Genomic DNA, 24,814 nt, shown 5'->3' with positions numbered 1-24,814 from the left:
TGTTGCGTGTCGCTATGTGGCTTTCATTGTAACGTTTCTCTGCTTCAATGATGGGATTACGCTGTGGGGTCATCAGCCAACTGGCAAGGCCACATCCCTTATCCCCCAGCATCTAACCGTGATCTTCTGACTGATTGACAAACAGGTCAGGGATAGCACTCTCACATAAGATGTGCACATCATGGATGCTGCCAGGAAATGTAGCATTTACTGTCATGATTATTTGCTTGTGGTCAACAACAAGCTGCACATTCAGGGAGTGGAATCTCTTTCTGTTATGAAACACCTCCGCGTTCTTTAAAGGGGCTTTCAGGGCAATGTGCATGCAGTCTATTGCTCCCTGCACCTTGGGGAAGTCTGCTATTCTCGAGAAACCCAAAGCCCTCCCGGTCTGTGCCTCCCTGGTCATAGGGAAGCTTATAAAGTCCATCCTGTGAGCGTAAAGGGCTTCAGTCACCTGCCGAATACAGCAGTGTGTGGCGTGCTGAGAGATACGACAGATGTCGCCAGCTGAAGCCTGAAAAGATCCCGATGAGTAGAAGGCTAGGGCAACAGTAACCTTCACCTCAACGGACAGTGCGGTTCTGATGGTGCTGGAAGGCTGCAGATCCCCCTTGATGAGCTGGCAAATCTCATCGATAACCTCCTTCCAAAGCGCAGCTTCCTAAGACATGCGTTTTCAGACAAGTTGAGGTAAGATTGCATTTCTTTATACCTTCGTTGGCTGTACGTTCACCTCCTCTGACTCCTCTGTCTCTGTCTATGCATTACTCTGCCACTTCTTCGATTGATCTTTTCAGAAACCAGCTGTGAGCAGTTACAAGTAATGGCGCAGATAGGCCCCATCACTATCAATAATAATTTTCACTTGCTATAAATGCACTTTTCACTAAAAAATGTAATCTACTAGCTACTCTCTCTATAAAAGCCCCAGTCTAACACTGTATACCAATCTCAGTCTAATACTCTTTCTATTCCAGCTCCAGTCTAACACTAGGCCCCATCACTTTCAATAATTATTTTCACTTGCTATAAATGCACTTTTCACTAAAAAATGCATAATCCACTAGTCTACTATTAGTAAAATTAAATATAAGTAATAATTTGAGTAGGTCTATCTATACAGGACCCTTAAATAACTCACAACTATCTAAGCACGATTTTTTTTAGCTGTCTGCACCCTTCCTCCGATCTTCAAAATGGCACCTGTAGTTCCCATTTCCTTCAGGAAAGCCCGGGAAAAGCAATTTTTATCCAGTGATTTTCTCGGCGCTCGATCAGCCCGGCCATGTCATGGTGATGTGCTGAAACTTCAAACCGCCCATGTTTGGGCAATCAGCTCGGCGATCAGTTCAGCGAAGTGAGCCGAAACTTGAGGGCATATTTTCCCGGCGATCTTTCTGGCCTAGTTTCCATTTTTTGCTCAAAATGGGCGATAGAGGTCCGTTTTGGGCGATATAAGGGCCATAGATGGACGATGTGAAGTGGAAAGTCTAGCCTATTACATATTAATGCATTATATGGCAGTACATATGGTGGTACATCTATGTGGAATTCACTGCCTCAGAGAGCTGTGGAGGATGGATCAGTCGGAGGGAGACAGAATGATAAGGAAGTGAGGGTTTATGGGGAGTGGACAGAGAAGTGGACAGATGGCCAGATGGCCTGCCCCTGCTCTTATTTCTTATGTTCTTATGTTGACAACCTGAGAGTAGCACAGAGGCTGAATGCATAACATGACATCATTCGTATATTATATTCGAATTAAATGATGTTACATTACTTTAACACTGCTTGACACATTACTCACATGACGCAAGGGAGGGCTCTGCCTCACCACGGGTGGCCGAGAGACTGTGGGTGCCCACAAGTGCCGACGCACGTTCCACGAGGTCAGTTAGTTGAGATAGATGGGCACGGCCCCCTCCGGTGCGCCTCTGCTCTGAGCAGTTGTTGGATAGCTTCCTCTGCAAATGTGAAAAGAGAATGGCATAAGCTAATTGATTAGGTAACATCATCGCAAGACAACACTTTCTAACATTACATGCAAATAGGGTTTGTATCTACAATTGATGCACGGTTATAACAAAGATTGGCGAGTTTATGAGCTACAGCTTGACACAGACATCTCTCTATACTATAATCTCCATTGAACTCAGCAATGACAGGAGCTAATGTCAGGGCAGACAGTGAGCAAGGGCAGCTCTCCCCAGTCCATGCTGGGTCACTGTGTAAGTGACAGCAGCCAGAGAGACTTAAAAAGAGTGCAGGTTCATAGCCCTGTCCAGATCTTAGCAGGGAATATATATGTATGTAAGAATAACAAGCTTAAATTCAATCTAGGAGATTTACTATTATAATTATAATTACAATTTGCATCATTATAATATAAAACCTATACTTACTCTTGCCAAAGCAACAAGGCTGTTCCAGCACTTCCGGCACTGGTCGGGCCCCTTCGCCTCGTGGGACGCCGAGGAGACGACGTCCGCGATCTCAGCCCAGAGCTTTCTGTAGACCCAGGGTGGAGGTTTCCCACGCCCATCCTGGGTTAATTGGGCCCACTAGGAGTGCACCTCCTGGACGAGGGCCTCATTGGCCTTGTCCGAAAACAGCTTTGCCCTCCGCCTCCCCCCTCCACATCACTATCAGATGATGACATCTCTCTTTTATGTATTCTACTAAGCTTTCCTGATTTTCTCCTATCTCTGTATTCTCTCTCTCTGTATCCTCTGTATCCCCTGTATTCTCTATCTCTCTCTCTCTCTCTCTCTCTCTCCCCCTGCCTTTGTCTTCTGCGCATGTGTGGATGACTCCTGACCTCCCGAAATGCGGGATGCCTGTTTACCAAAAAAAAACGCATGCATAGAAGTCCGTTGCTAGGGAAGCTTTGCCTTCCACATTGCTGGGCTATCACTGGTCCCGTTTTGCATCGCTGGGTCCATTCCACATCGCTGGACTATCGCTGGGCCGAAAGTCGCAATCCAAAAAATGGCCAATGTTCCAGCGATTATGAAGGCTGACACATCGCCAAGGCTGGAACATCGCCCATTTTTTGGGCAATAGCCAGCAAAGTGGAAAGTCTAGCCCTATTAATGTCCTTAGATGAAATCTCTTGTCCTCTTCATCACAGAAGAGAATTCTCTTGCAGAATTTGGGCCCAGCTTTGTGACCAGGAGCTGGACAGTATAAGAGTTGAAAGACCCTCACCTGCCATCCCCCATCTGCCCCATTCACATAGTGGCTCCTCAACCAATGTTTCTATTGGTTCACACTCCACACACAGGTATTTCGGAATTTGCCACTTCTACGCAGACACAATCTCTGCACATGTGCAGAAAAGGCAAATTATGAAATTTATGGATCAGGAGTCAGTTAGAGCCAGAATTTCCATATGGACTGAATGGAGGTCAGAAAAGCCAGTTGTCTATTCCAAAAGACCACTGTTGCCAACTATATGCCTGCACTTCACAGTATTGGGAGTAGTGGGACTGTTTACCGGCAGTGAGGCTAGGAGCCAGCACTGCTTTGTCTGAGCAAATATTGGAACTTTAACCGTTAGACAAGTGGATTACAATCTGTGCAGTGACCTTTGTGCATTTCACAGTGTAAAGGTTGCTCATGGTGGTTTTCATGAAGAAAGCAAAGGTATACTTCCTGTGCAGGGAGGGCTGTGGGTTTCTCCCTCTCAGCTGTGGCTTTTCTTGGGAGGGAAGTTGATGTTGTGGGCACTTCAGTAGGTTTAGCATTGCTAGTGGTCAAGTGTGCCACACTGACAGGTGAGTAGGTCTTTAGGAGAGAGAAAGGGGAAAAAGAAATATACACAGAGAAAGAAAAAACAAAATATAAAAAGGCTTGTATTTACACAGCACTTTATCACTTAATTGCGAAAGGTATCAACGTGTTTCACATACATACTGCTAACCTAGTTTGAAAACTGCTTCTGATAAAATAAAACAGTTGTTTAAATCAGTGAACAAAAAGCAAAGAACTTCAGATGGTGGAAATCTGAAACAAAAGCACAACATGCTGAAAATACTCGGCAGGTCAGGCAGCATTTGTGGAGAGAACAGATAAATTAATGTTTCAAGTGTGTTCTGACAAAGAGTCTAGACCTAAAACATTAACTTCTCTGTTCTCGCTACAGATGCTGACTGCCTTGCTGAGTGTTCTTAATATTTTCTGTTATTGGCTCAAATCAATGACCTGGGAACATTCCTGAGAGTACTGCAGTTAGCTTGTTGATTTAATGTGCAACAAGTTGCCACATACAATGGAGTAAATCTGAACTGCACTGAAGCTTAATGGAGAGCATTCGGGTGCTCAGGGAAAAGCAAAAAGGTGACATGCAAACTATGGGACTTGTTAAACGAAGTATACCTGCCAATGTTTCAGGGACCAATGAATGTACCCCCAATGGCTTGCGACCTGGGGGTAATTTCCAACTTACTGCAGGAGTGTAAATCTGCCGTTGTAGATCGGAATCCTGTTCATACAAACCGCCGGTTAAAGGGCGGTTTCTGTAACAGGTGCTGACCTTCAATGCCAGTTTTATGCTCCATCGGTAAGTGGAAAATTACGCCCAAAACGTTCAAGAATAGCGAGTAGCACGAAAAGGTCCCAAAACACATAACATTCATAGAAACATAGAAAATAGGTGCATAAAAAAAATATTTTTCTGATTTTTTTTAAAGATACCTTAAAATAAACTTACTGTAGTGGGGAGGGTTTTTAACAATAAAATATGTTTTCACATGTGTTTATTTAATGTAATTTTAATGTAGATGTATATTTTTAAACACTTGTGCCTGTAAAAGTAGACTATACACCTGCTTTTTCAGGCGCAAGATTTTTGAGGACATGTGCTGTGCAAGTTATTCGTAAATATCGGAAATCTTGCCCTGCAAGTGTCCTCGCTCCTGATATGCGCAAGCCAGAAACCAGTTTTCAGCACATGCACATTGCGTCTGAAACCCGGCTTTTCCGATGCCTTCCCAGGTCCGTAGAAACTTCGTACGGACCCAGGACATCGGAATTTCAGGGACATTATTTTTGGCTTTATAGTGTACAGAAATTTCAATATGAACCAATCAACCTCCCGAAATGTGCTCAGAAAAAACTTTAATCTGCCTGTACTGAAGTATGATAGGTGTGAGAGAAAGTGTTATAGAGGAAGTGTGAGATCTGTAGTGTGATGGACAGGAAATATGCATACATGTAACATTTTATTATATTGCTAGAAACCCTCCTGTGACACTGCTCATGGTCGGTGCACTGTTTTATAAGTACAGGAGTATTATAGAATGTAAGTATGTACCCCTTTAAGGGAGGAAACTGTAATTCCTCTGCTTTCTTGAAATCAATGATGGGTTCACATAGGGGCCAAGTAGCAGATAAGAACCATGGCTTTGTTTGACTGACAGATCAATTAAGAAGTTACAAGCATTGTAGAACCAGCATATTCCTGTTGAGAGGGAATTGAAACACAGTACTGTAATTGCTTTATATGTTTAACAAAGAGATCTGAGTGCAGGAAGAAAATGAATTATCAATAATATTTTTTGTAGAAAAACCCTTGAATTTTCCTACATGTACAACGAACTAGAAGCTGTTTATAATTTCCTTTAACGTACTTGTCCATGGTCTACTGCAACTCTTGAGAAAATAATGTCAAGGTTGGGAGTCAATCATGTCAGAATAAGGAGACAAAGATGTGGTAGAATAAATTTGGCTATGATTAAGCAGGACACAACTTACAGGAAGTATTACACAGAAGAATACAAGGATGAGTGTGACGGCGGCACAATGCACAAGACTTTTAGGGGTTAATTTGATGATTTAGGGCTCCTGGTACAGGGTTTTGCGTTCATTTCACATTACGTTCCGCACCAGGAATATTAAACCATGAAACTTACCCCTCAATATATTATAGATAAATGGGATGTAACACTGACAGTATCTGAAATGAAGCAATGGTTTTGCTACGAGTTGCCTGAGCTGAACAGGCCCTACCAGCTATACTGCAGCAACAACACTTTGGTAAAACAGTGCTAATTGTTTATTTAATTCAAATGTGTTTTAATAACTTTCTCTCCTTCCTGTCCTTGAGCCAGAGACTTATGCTGGGATATGATTCCACAAGTATCAACTACCCTATTATGCCTCACACAAGTGGGTATTATTGAAATTTGTCTTGGGCATTGACTTCAGTGGAACAGTATATCTATCGGGGCCTATAACAGACAGCTGATGCAATATCACCTGAATTGAGTGACTGCACAAGATAAATTTCTACCCCAGTGAGTATTGTCAGACTATTCACTCACAGGGAGTCCACAGCTGGCACAATTCACACCACCTCTAAGATCCACACGTGCACACATTTCCAGCACAGACCACTAGATAGTGATCGCTCTAGCTGATTTTTCCCTCCCTAGTCGTGGCACTGTGCCAATTGTGGCATGCTACAACATGCCAGTTAAAATCAGCTAACTCCATTCAAACCAAGGATCAAACTTGGTCTCTACGGCTCAGTATTACACCAGGATGGTTTTTATTCCGCCATGATGGTAGAGCCCAGCACATGTGAGCAAACGACAAGGCTGAAGTGTTTGCAACCAACTTCAGCCAGAAGTGCTGAGTGGATGATTCATCTCGGCCTCCTCCTGAGGTCCCCACCATTGCAGAAGCCAGTCTTCAGCTAATTCAATTCACTCCACGTGACACCAAGAAAGAGCTGGGCACGCTGGATACAGCAAATGCTATGGGTCCCGACAATATCCCAGCTGTCGTGTGGAAGACTTTATGCTCCAGAACTAGCCGCACCTCTAGCCAAGCTGTTCCAGTACAGCTAAAATACTGGCATAGAAACATAGAAACATAGAAGGTAGGTGCAAGAGTAGGCCATTCGGCCCTTCGAGCACCACCATTCAATAAGATCATGGCTGATCATTCCCTCAGTACCCTTTTCCTGCTTTCTCTCCATATCCCTTGATCCCTTTAGCCGTAAGGGCCATATCTAACTCCCTCTTGAATATATTTAATGAACTGGCATCAGCAACTCTCTGCGGTAGAGAATTCCAGAGGTTAACAACTCTCTGAGTGAAGAAGTTTCTCCTCATCTCGGTCCTAAATGGTTTACACCTTATCCTTAGACTGTGTCCCCTATTTCTGGACTTCCCCAACATCGGGAACATTCTTCCTGCAGCTAACCAATCCAGTCCCGTCAGTATTTTATATGTTTCTATGAGATCCCCTCTCATTCTTCTAAACTCCAGTGAATACAGGCCCAGTTGATCCAATCTCTCCTCATATGTCAGTCCTGCCATCCCAGGAATCAGTCTGGTGAACCCCTTAATAGCAAGAACGTCCTTCCTCAGATTAGGAGACCAAAACTGAACACAATATTCCAGGTGAGGTCTCACCAAGGCTCTGTACAACTGCAGTAAGACCTCCCTGCTCCTATACTCAAATCCCCTAGCTATGAAAGCCAACATGCCATTTGTCTTTTTCACCACCTGCTGTACCTGCATGCCAACTTTCAATGACTGATGTACCATGACACCCAGGTCTCGTTGCACCTCGCCTTTTCCTAATCTGACGCCATTCAGATAATATTCTGCCTTCGTATTTTTGCCACCAAAGTGGATAACCTCACATTTATCCACATTATACTGCATCTGCCATGCATTTGTCCACTCACCTAACTTGTCCAAGTCACCCTGCAGCCTCTTAGCATCCTCCTCGCAGCTCACACCACCACCCAGCTTAGTCTCATCTGCAAACTTGAAGATATTACACTCAATTCCTTCATCTAAATCATTGATGTATATTGTAAATAGCTGGGATCCCAGCACTGAGCCCTGCGGCACCCCACTAGTCACTGCCTGCCATGCTGAAAAGGACCCATTTATCCCGACTCTCTGCTTCCTGTCTGCCAACCAGTTCTCCATCCACGTCAATACGTTACCCCCAATACCATGTGCTTTAATTTTGAAAACCAATCTCTTGTGTGGGACCTGTCAAAAGCCTTTGAAAGTCCAAATACACCACATCCATTAGTTCTCCCCTGTCCACTCTACTAGTTACATCCTCAAAAAACTCTAGAAGATTTGTCAAGCATGATTTCCCTTTCATAAATCCATGCTGCCTTAGACCGATCCTGTCACTGCTTTCCAAATGTGCCGTTATTTCATCTTTAATAATTGATTCCAACATTTTCCCCACCACTGATGTCAGGCTAACCAGTCTATAATTCCCTATTTTCTCTCCCCGTCTTTTCTTTAAAAGTGGTGTTACATTAGCTACCTGACAATATGGAAAACTGCCCAGGTGTGTCCTGTCCACAAAAAGTAGGACAAATCCAATCCGACCAATCAGTCTTCTCTCAATTATCCGCAAAGTGAAGGAAGGTATCGTCGACAGTTTATCAAGTGGCAGTTTCTCATCAATAACCTGCTCAGCGATGCTCAGCTTGGGTTTTGCCAGGACTACTCAGCTCAAGGCCTGATTACAGCCTTGGTCCAAACATGGACAAAAGAGCTGAATTCCAGAGGTGAGGTGAGAGTTACTGCCTTGCAACTAAATAGATAAATTAAAAGCGCAGATAGAAATTAATAGGTTTGATCTAATAGCCATTATGGAGACGTGGTTGCAAAATGACCAAGGTTAGGAACTAAATATTACAGGATACTTAACTTTTAGAAGAGATAAGCAAAATAGAAAAGGAGGAGAGGTAGCCCTGATAATAAAGGAAGGGATAAAGACAATAGAGAGATAGGGCTGGATTTTTCGCTCTTTTGCGACTCAGTTTGCGCTCCAGAGGGGTGGTAAATGGTGTTTCTGAGTGTAACACCGGGCGTCCAGGTTTTAACAGCCGGCCGGTAAATTAGGCTCCTGATTTGTGGCTGCACAAAAACTTCTCGCCCTGCCCTCCAGTTTGACTGAGATCATAATGTTAATCATCGTGCAATGCTGCACTTGCGCCCCGGATGGAAAAATCGGCCCTTACGTCTTATTTAATGTTCGCCCCAGGAAATGTCTGAAAAAAACAGTGTTCCCAGGATGCAGTAAGCGGTATTCTGCATATTTAAATGGAGGGAGGAGGATCCTACATCATAGGTCACATTGACTGCAACGGTTGCGCGCAGCACGCTGCGTGAAGCTCCGACTTGCAAACTTCAGTTTTATCTGCAATTACAGTGTCATAAGAACATAAAAAATAGGAACAGGAGTCGGCCACAGGACCCCTCGAGCCTGCTTCGCCATTCAATAAGATCATGGCTGATCTGATCATGGACTCAGCTCCACTTCCCCACTCGCTCCCCATAACCCTTTATCCCCTTATTGTTTAAGAAACTGTCTATTTCTGTCTTCATTTTATTCAATGTCCCATCTTTCACAACTCTCTGAGGCAGCGAATTCCACAGATTTACAACCCTCTGAGAGAAGAAATTTCTCCTCGTCTCAGTTTTAAATGGGCGGCCCCTTATTCTAAGATCGTGCCCTCTAGTTCTAGTCTCCTCCATCAGTGGAAACATCCTCTCTGCATCCACCTTGTCAAGCCCCCTCATAATCTTATACGTTTCGATAAGATCGCCTCTCATTCTTCTGAATTCCAATGAGTAGAGGCCCAACCGACTCAACCTTTTCTCATAAGTCAACCCCTTCATCTCTGGAATCAACCGAGTGAACCTTCTCTGAACTGCCTCCAAAGCAAGTATATCCTTTTGTAAATATGGAAACCAAAACTGCACGCAGTATTCCAGGTGTGGCCTTATATAGCTGTCGCAAGACTTCCCGGCTTTTATACTCCATCCCCTTTGCAATAAAGGCCAAGATTCCATTGGCGTTCCTGATCACTTGCTGTACCTGCATACTATCCTTTTGTATTTTATGCACATGTATCCCAGGTCCTGCTGTACTGCGGCACTTTGCAATCTTTCTCCATTTAAATAATAATTTGCGCTTTGAATTTTTTCTGCCAAAGTGCATGATCTCACACTTTCCAACATTATACTCCATCTGTCAAATTTTTGTCCACTCAGTCTGCCTATGTCCTTTTGCAGATTTTTTGTGTACTCTTCACACATTGCTTTTCCCCCCATCTTTGTATCGTCAGCAAATTTGACTACGTTACACTCAGTCCCTTCTTCCAAGTCATTAATATAGATTGTAAATAGTTGGGGACCTTACAAGGTCAGAGAGAGAATTTAATGGGGACATTGTTAGTTCCCTAGCGTATCATGCTGATTGCTATTGGCAGTTGGCTTCAAGCTAGGAGAAGGATACTGGCCATGTCGGGCCATGGATGAGGAGAGGCTGAAGATGTCTGGGGAGGAGGCCTTATCCCCGACGGGTTTACAGGGACCATTGCTCATACCGCCACCTCTCCGAGGAGCAGTGTGCGAGAAGGCTGCACTTCCAAAAGGAAGTGCTGACGGAGATATGCCATCTTTTACAGGCAGATCTACAGCCTTCCAGCGCCAACACTACTGCGCTGCCCATCGCACTGAAGGTAACTGTGGTGCTGGCTTTTTATGCCTCCGACTCCTTCCAGGCAGCAGCGGGGGACAAATGCAGCATCTCTCAATACGCTGCACATCGCTGCATTCACCAAGTCACAAAGGCTCTGTACACCCACAGAATGGACTTCATAAAGTTCCCAATGAGCAGGAACAGCCAGCATGAGAAGGCATGGGGGTTTGGCAGAATTGCAGGCTTCCCGAGGCATTGTGACATTGTGGCCTTGTGAGTACCATTGGACAACGCAGAGGTATTCAGAAATCGAAAGGGATACCACTCCCTAAACATCCAGCTGGTGTGTGACCACACGCAGCGCAACCTCACAGTGAATGCCTGCTGTCCAACGAGCGCACATGATGCTTTCATCTTGCGTGAGAGCAGAGTGTCACAAATGTTTCAGCGACAAAGGGAAGGGCTGGGCTGGCTGATCGGGGACAAAGAATACGGCCTAGCCACCTGGTTCATGACCCCGCTTCGCAACCCCACCATAGAAGCCGAGCAGCACTACAATGAGAGCCATGCAGTCACCCACAACATCATCGAACAGACAATTGGGGTGCTCATAAAGTGCTTCTGATGCCTGGACCGCTCTGGCGGCAGCCTTCAATACTCCCCTCAACAGGTCTCTGAATTAATTGTGGTGTGCTGCATGCTACATAACTTGGCCATAATTAGGGGCCAGGCATTGCCAGTGGGGATTGCAGGCCCACCTCAGGAGGAGGAGGAGGACGACAACAAAGAGGAACCTGGCGAGCCCCGATTGCACAGCCACCCCATCCACGGGGGAGGCAGCGTCCAGATGATGTGGGAGCAAAAGCCGCACATCACCAGCTCAAAATGAACCGGTTTGGTTGAATGAAGCTGAGGGATGCATTTAATACTGACCACCATGCAGGCACATCTATGCTGAGCTTTTGAATGATACAAACGGCAAAGGGTCAAAGTGACATTTTTATCCAAAAAAGTTACATATAATGCACCCCAAATAAGACCAAACAACACAATAAAACATCATAACCGAACGATACAATAAACAGCGTTCTGCTGCAAGTTACTTAACAACAAGTGCATTATTAAAAAACAACTATTTACAGGCATTCTCATAAAATATCAAGGCATCCGCAGAAGGCTGTCCCAACCCTTAATGGGACGTTAATGGTCATGATGTAATTGGCATCACGGAGACATGGCTCCAGGGTGACCAAGGCTGGGAACTCAACATCCAGGGGTATTCAACATTTCGGAAGGATAGACAGAAAGGAAAAGTAGGTGGGGTGGCATTGCTAGTTAAAGAGGAAATTAATGCAATAGTAAGAAAGGACATTAGCTTGGATGATGTGGAATCGGTATGGGTGGAGCTACGGAATACCAAAGGGCAGAAAACGCTAGTGGGAGTTGTGTACAGACCACCAAACAGTAGTAGTGAGGTTGGGGACAGCATCAAACAAGAAATTAAGGATGCATGCAATAAAGGTACAGCAGTTATCATGGGTGACTTTAATCTACATATTGATTGGGCTAACCAAACTGGTAGCAATGCAGTGAAGGAGGATTTCTTGTGTATTTGGGATGGTTTTCTGGACCAATATGTCAAGGAACCAACTTGAGAGCTAGTCATCCTAGAATGGGTGATGTGTAATGAGAAAGGACTAATTAGCAATCTTGTTGTGCGAGGCCCATTGGGGAAGAGTGACCATAACATGATGGAATTCTTTATTAAGATGGATAGCGACACAGTTAATTCGGAAACTAAGGTCCTGAACTTAAGGAAAGGTAACTTCGATGGTTTGAGGCGTGAATTGGCTAGAATAGACTGGAAAATAATATTTAAAGGGTTGACGGTGGATAGGCAATGGCAAACATTTAAAGATCACATGGATGAACTTCAGCAATTATACATCCCTGTCTGAAGTAAAAATAAAACAGGGAAGGTGGCTCAACCGTGGCTAATAAGGGAAAATAAGGATATTGGCCAGAAAAAGCAGCAAACCTGAGGACTGGGAGAAATTTAGAATTCAGCAGAGGACAAAGGGTTTAATTAAGAGAGGGAAAATAGAGTACAAGAAAAAGCTTGGCGGGAACATAAAAACTGATGCAAAAGCTTCTATAGATATGTGAAGAAAAAAAGATTAGTGAAGATAAACATAGGTCCCTTGCAGTCGGATTCGGGTGAATTTATAATGGGGAACAAAGAAATGGCAGACCAATTGAACAAATACTTTGATTCTGTCTTCGCGAAGGAAGACACCAATAACCTTCCGGAAGTACGAGGGGACCGAAGGTCTAGTGAGAAGAATGAACTGAAGAATATCCTTATTAGGCGGGAAATTGTGTTTGGGAAACTGATGGGATTGAAGGCCGATAAATCCCCGAGGCCTGATAGTCTGCATCCCAGAGTACTTAAGGAAGTGGCCCTAGAAATAGTGGATGCATTGGTGATTATTTTCCAACAGCCTATCGACACTGGATCAGTTACTATGGACTGCAGGGTAGCTAATGTAACACCACTTTTTAAAAAGGGAGCGAGAGAGAAAGCGGGTAATTATAGACTGGTTAACCTGACATCAATAGTGGGGAAAATGTTGAAATCAATTATTAAGGATGAAATAGCAGCACATTTGGAAAGCAGTGACAGGATCGGTCCAAGTCAGCATGGATTTATGAAAGGGAAATCATGCTTGACAAATCTTCTGGAATTTTTTGAGGATGTAACTAGTAGAGTGGACAAGGGAGAACCAGTGGATGTGGTGTATTTGGACTTTCAAAAGGCTTTTGACAAGGCTCCACACAAGAGATTGGTGTGCAAATTCAAAGCACATGGTATTGGGGGTAATATACTGACGTGGATGGAGAACTGGTTGGCAGACAGGAAGCAGAGAGTCGGGATAAACGGGTCCTTTTCAGAATGACAGGCAGTGACTAGTGGGATGCCGCAGGGCTCAGTGCTGGGACCCCAGCTCTTTACAATATACATCAATGATTTAGATGATGGAATTGAGTGTAATATCTTCAAGTTTGCAGATGACACTAAACTGGGTGGCGGTGTGAGCTGTGAGTGGGACGCTAAGAGGCTGCAGGGTGACTTGGACAGGTTAGGTGAGTGGGCAAATGCATGGCAGATGCAGTATAATGTGGATAAATGTGAGGTTATCTACTTTGGGGGCAAAAACGCGAAGACAGAATATTATCTGAATGGCGGCAGATTAGGAAAAGGGGAGGTGCAACGAGACCTGGGTGTCATGGTTCATCAGTCATTGAAAGTTGGCATACAGGTACAGCAGGTGGTGAAGAAGGCAAATGGTATGTTGGCCTTCATAGCTAGGGGATTTGAGTACAGGAGCAGGGAGGTCTTACTGCAGTTGTACAGGGCGTTGGTGAGGCCTCACCTGGAATATTGTGTTCAGTTTTGGTCTCCTAATCTGAGGAAGGACGTTCTTGCTATTGAGTGAATGCAGCGAAGGTTCACCAGACTGATTCCCGGGGTGGCTGGACTGACATATGAGGAGAGACTGGATCAACTGGGTCTTTATGCATTGGAATTTAGAAGGGTGAGAGGGGATCTCATAGAAACATATAAGATTCTGACGGGACGGGACAGGTTAGATGCAGATAGAATGTTCCCGATGTTGGGGAAGTCCAGAACCAGGGGACACAATCTTAGGATAAGGGGTAGGTCATTTAGGACTGAGATGAGGAGAACCTTCTTCACTCAGAAAGTTGTTAACCTGTGGAATTCCCTGCCGCAGAGCCTGTTGATGCCAGTTCATTGGATATATTCAAAAGGAAGTTAGATATGGCCCTTACGGCAAAGGGGATCAAGGGGTATGGAGAGAAAGCAGGAAAGGGGAACTGAGGGAATGATCAGCCATGATCTTATTGAATCGTGGTGCAGGCTCGAAGGGCCAAATGGCCTACTCCTGCACCTATTTTCTATGTTTCTATGTTTCTATGTTAAAGTATACACCATTGCATGATGTAAAGTCAATAGATGCCACACCCACTCATATCCGAACAACAATATATGATAGATGATTTCTAAAAGTAAAAAGTCTAAAAGTAAATAATGCTAGTCTCATGAGAATCATTATAATGCAGAATGTGTTGAAGGTCATGAAATGTGATGTCTGTGATAATTTTGATAGCGGTGGTGCTTTTGTCGTGCATGTGCTGTGTGTAGCGCTGGACTCACCTTGTGACCCTAACACTCGCTTCTCCTCTAATAACTTCATTTGTGTTTTGCAGCTCAGCCAGCAGCGCAGCCACAGGCAAGACCACAGAGGCCAGAAGGTGGGGGCGCAGGGCTGGTCTCGCCGGACGATCCAACATCTGGTGCTGAGGAGGTCCGATTCTCGCCCGTCAATCTGTTGGGTCTCTTCTCTACGGATGAGAGCACCGATTTTGAGGAGTCTGCACCGCCAGGCTCCAGAAGGCATTCCACTCCAAGAACATCGAGTGCTCCTCCGGCCAATCCCACCTCCACTCTGGAGGTACCGGCCCCAAGCACCTCACCACATGGCACCCCAGCTGTGCTCAGGATGGCGCCGACCCCGCAGAAGTTTCGTGAACGTGGCAGGTCTGCTCCACGAGCACCAGATGAGAGCGGAGAGATAGTACAGTTGTCCAGGTGGACTGTAGACATCGGTGACCAGATCCTACATGCATTGGTAGGCATATCCCAACAGCTGGCCAGCATCTCCGGCACCATGACGGAGTACATTCCATGGATGGTGGAGGCCCTCGAGGCGATAGCCAGGTACATTGCTGGCACAGGCTTCCCAGTGGTCCCAGAGCGTGGCACTCCACCCCTAGGCTTCACACCCTCAGTGCCAACGACGCATGAGAGGCAGGAGCAAGATCCTGCTTCTGCATCCGATAATGTTGCCACCTCGGTACCCCCCGCTCCCGGATCCATGCGACCACCGGCTCTGCCTTCATCCTCCCCAATGAGGCACCGCCTGAGGATCTCGTCGGCCAGGCAGCGTGGAACGAGGAGGGGAAGGGGTAGACGTGGGGAGAAGAAGGGGAGGGGGGAAGGAAAGTGAGGTGCATGCATGTACGCAGGTGATGGCTTTGTTATATCTCCATCTCGATGTAGGCAATTTGTTGTAATGTATGGGGGGAGAGTGCCACCCTGTTGGTTTGCATTTGTGTTCTGTGTTGCTGGACATGTTGACCATTTGATTGATGTCAATGTTCAAAAAAGTGGGGTGGGGGTGGGGTGTTTTTGCCCGTGATCCTTATGATTTCAGACCATGGTTGTATTAAATGTTTTTTATTCAACATAACCTTGTTGAGCATTGTCTCAGATAGCTGGACCGTTACACACTGGTGATTCCTTAACATGAAAGGGTATAATTGCACTTAACATGAATCAAATTAAACTTTAACTGGCACCAAGGTGATGCCCACTATTGATGTCTGAGCTGCACACACAGCAGTGTGTCAGCTTTGTCAATAACAGCAACTTTCTTTCAGGCAAATCGCTCATTTATGAGCTGCTGATGTAAGAGTCTTGCAGCTAAGTAGCCACCATGGGCCCTTTCCTGCAGTCTGGAGGGGGGCGTGGACATGGTTGCATAGTCAGCCTGATTGTCTGGCCCTAGGTCAGCGCCAGCCCCTTGTCCTCCTCTTCCTCTCTTTCCTGAGGTGGACCATCAGTCCTTTCTGGCAATTCTTGTCCCCTCCTGATAGCCAAGTTGTTCAGCATGGAGCACACGACCATGAATTGAGCTACCTGATCAGGGTTGTGTTATGTCTTTAATAATCTTATGAATGACTCCACGAAGTCTAGTATTGTACTTGAGCTGTTGTGATCTTAGTCCCATTCATTGTAACTCTAGAGTGAGGCACAAGCATGGTGGGCAGCCTTTTATACTGGGTCCTGCACACCTATGCAGGTGACCCTCAGGTCTTCCACTGCAGTGCCCTCTGGTGGCACACCTTATGTGGCTATACAGTTAGTATACATGGTCTACATACATGACATTACTTCCCCCCAAGTCTTTAATGCAAATTGACTCGAACATTGACGGTGACCTGGGCTTTGCTCTTCCTGGTTGACCATTGGAGGGTTGCTTCTAGCTTGGGTGGGTTGGTAGTGAGATTTGTTGCCAGTGGAGGTCCCCGTGGTTTCTGGTTGTGAATCCATGACTACTCCATTTCCCCGCCCCCCCCCACCCCACACAGAGATCAGGCTAATGGCCCGTTAAGTGCAAGTTGCATTCAAGTTCATCACATGGGTTTTACATTTACATCTTGTTACATTTGTTGGGTGGATTACAGTTGCGTTTCTTTTTGTGTGGTACATTTACATGATCTGTACAGGTATATCAGTACAGTTACACAAGGACAGTCTAGTTCTAGCACAGCCGGGTGAGATCCGGGTGGTCTGGTGGCGACGAAGCGCCCCATGCTAGTGGGTCTGTGGGCGAGGTGAGCTCATTTTGCTCGAGTTGCCGGAGCGCAGGGCTCTTGCCTTTACTCCTAGTGTTGGGCAGGCCCAAAGGCAGCTGATATGTCTGTGACCTCCCTGTCCTTTTTGTTTGCTGCTGCTCCCTGGGAAGCGATCTGAGCAAGTGAGCGTTTCGTCTAAGCGACAGTGGGGCTGCCTCGTCTTGTCTTGCAGTTCACAGGGAACTACTGACTCACTTTCCTTGAGGGCACGGTTGTGAGCACTCTCTAATTTGGGATCCTGGCTGGTCCAGGTCCCATTCGGAGGAGCCGTTGCGGGTGACCCTTCGCTCTTGGGCATTGCCGTGGTGGTGAGTGGGTTTGTGGGCTGCGCCTTTTCCACCCGGGTGGTGGGCGATGGTAGCCGACTGTGAGCATAGGCGCAGTTTACTGATTCTGGCCCGTGGCGGTTCATGCCATCGGGTGCCTGCAATGTTAAACTGATCTGAGGCAGGGTATTGCTACCGGTGTCTCTGCTCTCCGGGGATCGTTTACTCTGCGGCTTGTCTACTTCTGTCAGCTGTGGGGACACTTTATGATACATCGTTCTGGTCCCGGGGATGCAGGCTACAGCATTGGGTAGTCCGCTGGACCTGTATATGGCGATTAGGTGTTCGCCCTCTACATTGGCTGATTGCAATTTGCACCCGACATCGCTCAACATCATTTTGCTCTTTACAGCTGGACTTTTACATTGGTTACCAATTTCAAGCAGTTCATTCAAAACTGGCAGGTTGCTGGCCTCCTTTAAAATGGCCTTACTACTTTTACCCCAATTGTCTTCCTTGCGTGGAACCACGTGTCGTTGCTCCATTAGCGCTGCACCTCGCGGTTTGGACGCCGTCTTTTCCCTGTCCATGATGTCAACTGCCACGATCTTCTTTCCCAGGAATTCTGCCACTGAAGCTGGGAAGGCGCCCTCGGATCCAATCTTCCTCCCCAGGAGTCCTGCCACTGAAACTGGGGAGGTGTGTTCGGGTCGTCTCGGCCGGATCATCGCCATGCAGTCGTGATGAGCGGTCTGTGCCTCGGGGGCTGCGCGGATCTGTTCTCCGGTGCCTGGTCCAACCAAAGGTGGGGGCTTGCTCTGCCTCTGAGCACGGGGGACGTCGATCGCTGGAGGGATGAAGTCTTCCCAGTCCCAATGAATCTTCCCCATCCATCTTCTTCCAAGTAGCGTTGGTCCATCACCTGAAACAATCCACAATGGTAAATTGTGCACTGCACCATCATGGGATACACTTACATCCACACTAGCAACAACTGATATTAGTCCTTTGGTGTAGGTGCGCAGCTTTGCCTCAACCGGGACCAGCTTGGGTCATTCAGCTTGATCATTCAATAGTCTCTCAAAGGCTTCCTGGCTCATTACTGACTGACTCGTCCCCGTGTCCACTTCCATGAAGACTGGAACGCCATTTATCTCGGCTTCCATTATCACTGGAGGACAATCTGTGGTGCAGGTATATACTCCATACACTTCGTCCTGGGACTGAGCTGCCTCTCTAGCCATCTCCTCGTATTCCGCGCTGGATTCACAGCCATCTGCTGACTCCTCTTCCATGTGCTGAGTCACAGCTCTTTTGCACATTCGCTGGAGGTGGCCCTTTGTGCTGCAGCCTTTGCACACAGTCTCTGACTGACACTGATGAGCCCTGTGATTACCTACGCAACACCAACATCGTGCTACTCGACTTACGTTTGCACCCCTCGGCGGACTCTGAGTTAAAGGACTCGGGGGGCCTGTACGTTCTGCCCTGGGCAGATTCAAGTTCAACAGTTCTGCCTGTGAAAGGCACCATTCTATTTACAGTACTTTTCGGGTTTGAGTCCTGAGAGTGAGTCATCATCTGCTTGGAGCTGCAGCTTGAGGTCATGAATGCCTGGCTGATGCTGATGGCCTTCTGCAGACTGACGGTGGTTTTGGTAGCCTGTGAAGACAGTAGCCTGTGAAGAAGGGCCTCAAGATCGATGCCAATTATGAAGACGTCCTGCAATGCATCGGCGAGGGATGCACCGAATTCACACGGTCCTGTCAACCTCCTGAGGTCGGCAGTGTACTTCGCAATTTCCTGGCCCTCAGGATGGCGGTGTGCATAAAACCAATGTCTGGCCGTGAGGATGCTCTCCTTCGGTTTGAGTTGGTTCCAAAGTAGCACTTTCAGCTCCTTGTATGATTTGGTCATTGTTTTCTTTGGTGCAAGCAAGTCCCTGACGAGCCGTAGACCGCGGGCCCACAACTGGTCAACAGGATAGCTCTGTGCTTATCTGTCAGCGTGGCCGGATCATCGCCTACCAGGTCGCTTGCTACGAAATATTGATCAAGCCGCTCCATAAAGGCTTCCCAATCTTCACCCCCTGAGAACTTTTCTAATGCACCAACATTCGTCATTTTTGCATGAAAGTTAGTAATCTCGTCGCCAGTTGTTATGTCTTTAATACTCTTATGCATAACTCCACGAGGTCTAGTATTGTACTTGAGCTGTTATGACCTTAGTCCCATTTATTGTAACTCCAGAGTGAGGCACAAGCATGGTGGGCAGCCTTTTATACTGGGCCCTGCACACCTATGCAGGTGACCCTCAGGTCTCCCACCACAGTGCCCTCTGGTGGCACACCTTATGTGACTATACAGTTAATATACATGGTCTACATACATGACAGGTTGCATTGTAGCTCCCCACCTTAGTGCTCCAGGCATCTAAAGCGCTGCTTGAGCACACTAATTGCTTTCTGGACCACATGGCATGTGGCTCTGTGGCTCTCGCTTCTCAGCCTCGGTGTGGGTAACACGCAGGGGGGGGGTCATCAGCCAGGTGACTAGGCCATATCGTTTGTCACCAAGCATCCAGCATTGACCTTGTAGCTGACTGGTAAAAATGTCAGAGACAGCGCTTTCATGCAGGATGTGAGCCTCATCAAAGCTGCCCGGATATTTGGCATTCACTGCCATAATTATCTGGTTGTGGTCGACAACTAGTTGGACCTTCAGGGAGTGAAATCCTTTTCTGTTGCGAGAAACCTCTGGGTCCTCAGAAGGCGCCCACATGGTGTAAAGTGTATTGCTCCCTGCACCTTGGGGAACTTAGCAATTCGGTAGAATGCTCCAGCCCTGTCAGTCTGAGCCTCCCTGGTCATAGGGAAGCTGATAAAGTCCATCCTACATGCGTAGAGGGCCTCTGTGACCTGTCTAATGTAACAATGTGTGGCATGGTGAGACATAGGGGAAATGTCAACCGCAGAGGCCTGAAAGGAACCGGACGGGTAGAGCGACAGTGCCGCGGTGATCTTGACCTCGACGGACAGTGATGTCCTTAAAGTGCTGGCAGGCTGCAGATCTGCCCTGATGAGCTGGCATATTTCACTGATAACCACTTTGTGGAAGTGCAGTCTCCGAAGGCAGGTGTTCTCGGATAAGTCGAGATAAGTAGGTGCGGGGGGTGTATGGTCTGGACCTCCTCCTCAGTCTGGCACATCTTAGATTGGGATGTGGATTAGATGTTGTGCCATTTGCACTCTGCAGTATCTGCGTTGTAATCGATGCAGGCTGAGAAATGGCTGGCCCCATTCCAATAAAAGTATAATGTCAATTGTTTACAAGCAATAAATTTCCACACTAAGACACCTACAATAAAACCCAATCATCCACAGTATGAAAATATATCTGTTCAGATGGTCACATCACCTGAGAAGAACTCCAGAGTAAATCCAAACTCCCTGAAGTTGAAGCAGCCTTTTCAATAAAGTGACCTGCGATTTACAAAATGGCGTCCGCACCACTGTGATTAGTTCAGAACAGTTCAACTTTTTCAGAGTGGTGTTTTCGGCAAGCAATATTGTGGGCGAGATGTGTGCGAGGTGCTGAAAGTGACGCTGGGCGATATACTGGGCATTAGTTTTGGCAACTGTGATCTTTACGACAAAAAAAAGTGTGCGATCGGTATTATTTTTTCCCGGCGTTAGGTACATGGCGAAAGTAACGCTTGGCGATAAGTGTCCGAGAAATGGACGTCAGTTTCCATTTTGCGACTAAATGGGCGATATCTGGGCGTTACACATTTCAGCATTATAACGGACATTAAGTAGGCATTATGCATGCAAAAATAATGGAAAATCTAGCCCCATAGATTGTAGAATGGTTCCCGCAGATTGGAAGGTAGCTAAAGTAACCCTGTTATTTAAGAAAGGAGGGAGAGAGAAAACTAGGAATTATAGACCAGTTAGCCTGACATCAGTAGTAGGGAAAATGCTAGAATCTATTATTAAGGACATGAGGGTACTTAGAAAATAATAATCGGATTGGGCAGAGTCAGCACAGATTTATGAAAGGGAAATCATGTTTGACAAATCTGTTAGAGTTTTTTGAGATTGTAACTAATAGAATAGATAAGGGGGAACCAGTGGATGTGGTATATTTGGATTTTCAGAAGGTATTCGATAAGATGCCACAAAGAGATTATTGAACAAAATTAGGGCTCATGGGATTAGGAGTAATATACTAGCATGGATTGAGGATTGGTTAACGGAAAGAAAACAGAGTGTAGGAATAAATGGGTCATTTTCAGGTTGGCTGGCTGTAACTAGTGAGGTACCGCAAGGATCAGTGCTTGGGCCCCAGCTATTCACAATCTATATCAATGATTTGGATGAGGGGACCAAATGTAATATATCCAAGTTTGCTGGTGATCCAAAGCTAGGTGGGAATGTAAATAGTGAGGAGGATGCAAAGAGGCTTCAAGGAGATATAGACAGGCTAAGTGAATGGGCAAGAACATGGCAAATGGAATATAATGTGGAGAAATGTGAAGTTATCCACTTTAGTAGGGAAAATAGAAAAGCAGAGTATTTTTTTAAATGGTGAGAGATTAGGAAACGTTGGTGTTAACATGCAATTAAGAAAGCAAATGGTATTTTGGCCTTTATTACAAGAGGATTTGAGTACAGAGTAAAGACAGCTTATTGCAATTATATATGGCCCTGGTGAGATTGCACCTAGAGTATTGTGCACAGTTTTGGTCTCCTTACCGAAGGAAGGATATACTTGCCATAGAGGGAGTGCAACAAAGGTTCACCAGACTGATTCCTGGAATGGGGGGGATTGTCCTATGAGGAGAAATTGAGAAGACTAGGCCTATATTCTCTAGAGTTTAGAAGAATGAGAGGTGATCTCATTGAAACATACAACATTCTTACAGGGGAAGACAGGATAGATGCAGGGAGAGTGGTTCCTCTGGCTGGGGAGTTTAAAACCAGGGGTCAGTCTCAGAATAAGGGGTCGGCCATTTAGGACTGAGATGAGGAGAAACTTCTTCACTCAGAGGGTGGTGAATCTTTGGAACTCTCTACTCCAGAGGGCTGTGGAGGCTCAGTCTTTGAGTATATTCAAGACAGAGATCGATAGATTTTTGAATATTAAGGGAATCAAGGGATATGGGGATAGTGCAGGAAAATGGAGTTGGGGTACAAGATCAGCCATTATCCTATTGAATGGTGAAGCAGGCTTGAGGGGGTAAATGGCCTACTCCTGCTCCTAATTCTTATGTTCTTATGTTCTTATCAACATCCCGGGGGTCGCCATTGACTAGAAACTTAACTGGATTAGCCACATAAATACTGTGGCTACAAAGGCTGGGTATTCTGCAGCAAAGACTCACCTCCTGACTCCCCAAAGCCTTTCCACCATCTACAAGGCACAAGTCAGGAGTGTGATGGAATACTCTCCACTTGCCTGGATGAGTGCAGCTCCAACAACACTCAAGATGCTCAACACCATCCAGAACAAAGCAGCCCACTTGATTGACATCCCATCCTCCTTAAACATCCACTCCCTCCATCACAGACGGACCATGGCTGCAGTGTGTACCATCTACAAATTGCACTGCAGAAACATGCCAATGCTTCTTCGACAGCACCTCCCAAACCCGCAACCTCTACCTCCAAGAAGGACAAGGGCAGCAGGTGTTTGAGAACACCACCACCTCCAAGTTCTCCTCTAAGTCACACACCATCCTAACTTGGAAATATATCGCTGTTCCTTCATCATCCCTGGGTCAAAATCCTGTAACTCCCTCGCTAACAGCACTGTGGGAGTACCTTCACCAAAAGGACTGCAGTGGTTCAAGAAGGCGGCTCACCATCATCTTCTCAAGGGCAATTAGGGATGGGCAGCAAATGCTGGCCTTGCCAGCAATGTCCACATCGCATGAACAAATAAAAAAAATTACAACAGGCCTACTGCAATGCATTGTACAATTTCCCCTTTCTATCCCCATCCTCCCCATTCCAGCAGCACATTGCAATGATAGTCTACCATAATTACTAACCAAACTCAAAATTTCAAGTAGCTGGAAGTAGACTCCACACCAGTTTTTTAATTTCATTATTATTAAATTTGAAAGCAACATGGAAATTTGTTGTGATGAAATCCTGTTTAAGATTGACTTGCTTTAGTAAATACAAGTAGGTCATACAGTAGGTCCATGACCCAATTTATTTCACATTCAGATAGCTTACAGCACTTAATAAAAGTTCAGTGTTTAAAATATTGGGCCAAAAATTGCGGTCGGAGGCTTCCCGCGGGCGGATGCCTCCGATCAAAATGTTTTTTTACGAAAGTACCTGGTGGTACCGGAGGAACGAACACTTCCGGTCTGAGGCCTAGATATGTAGCCCAGTGCAGAGGCCCATGCATCCCAGGAACATAAGCACAACCTGGGATCAGGTTTGGAAAACTGAATGATGCTCCCTTTGTTTTAAATAACCTGATCCAGTAGACGGCATCATGAATTCAGCAGCTTATATAAACAGCATGTTTGAGGTTTCGTTCAAGGTAGTATCAGTATTGTATGAAATGAAGCAGCATAAATATGGCAATAAAACTGAAGGGCTTTATTCAGGACTTTAAATCTTTTAAATATTATAATTTTCTGAGGGATTGTTGCTGATAGGTTGTATATATTTGTATTAAGACTGGCCCACTACACTTTTTCTCAATATTGGGACTGTTAATGCTCTAATAATGAACCGCCTGTTCTTAGAGTAATTATTTTAAAACAAGTTTATTTCATACAGACCATTTCAAGTACAAGTTGTCCTGTTTGACTTTGCTCTTGGTGCTGTATACTCTGCCTGATTTAAATTTCAGGGAGGATTCCACAATACAACAGAAACAGAGTTCAGTTAATTTTAACCGAAGTCGCTGGCGGCAAACTCATGGAATTGGGGGACTTCAATGGAGAGTAGAATTGGACGTGTTGTAAAACCAGCACTGCACCCAATCACGTCATTTTCCTGCTGGGCACGTTAGGTTAGGTTAAAATTGCCCCCAGTTAGTTTGTGCATTTGCAGTTGTTTGAAGGTTGCAATCACAATCTTTATTGTCAGAGTCATAGGACATCCCTTGGTGGCTGAAGGTGGTCCATATGGACCAGTAATATGAAAACATTACTGCTGATCTGTATGGCATGGTCAAGCACTCAGCTCACCCACATCTAGAAAAAATGATCGCCAACAACAACTTGCACCATCTTTAGCAGCATTTTCATTATTGCACCCGCTGAACCCTTGAGGTAGGTCTTTATGCTGCTAAGGGCAGTAGTGCCACTTCCTTTATCAGTAGGCAAACACTGCAACAGAAAGCACATTATAACAAAGCTCTATAGGACCCAGTAAATAGATTCAGTAATTGGCAATAAATTTAGCTCTTGTTTGAGGTCAATCTGTGGGGCTCCTGGATGATGTAATGTTTGCAGGTGGGGGGGTTGGGGAGAGGAACTGGAGAGATGCAGATTCACATATCTCCATGATGCCCTGTGGAATTGTGCCTCCTGCTGTCTGGAAA

Source organism: Pristiophorus japonicus, chromosome 9 (assembly GCF_044704955.1).
Source record: "Pristiophorus japonicus isolate sPriJap1 chromosome 9, sPriJap1.hap1, whole genome shotgun sequence".
Lineage (NCBI taxonomy): Eukaryota > Metazoa > Chordata > Chondrichthyes > Pristiophoridae > Pristiophorus > Pristiophorus japonicus.
The sequence above is the reverse complement of the archived record's forward strand: the minus strand, read 5'-3'. Positions refer to the sequence as shown.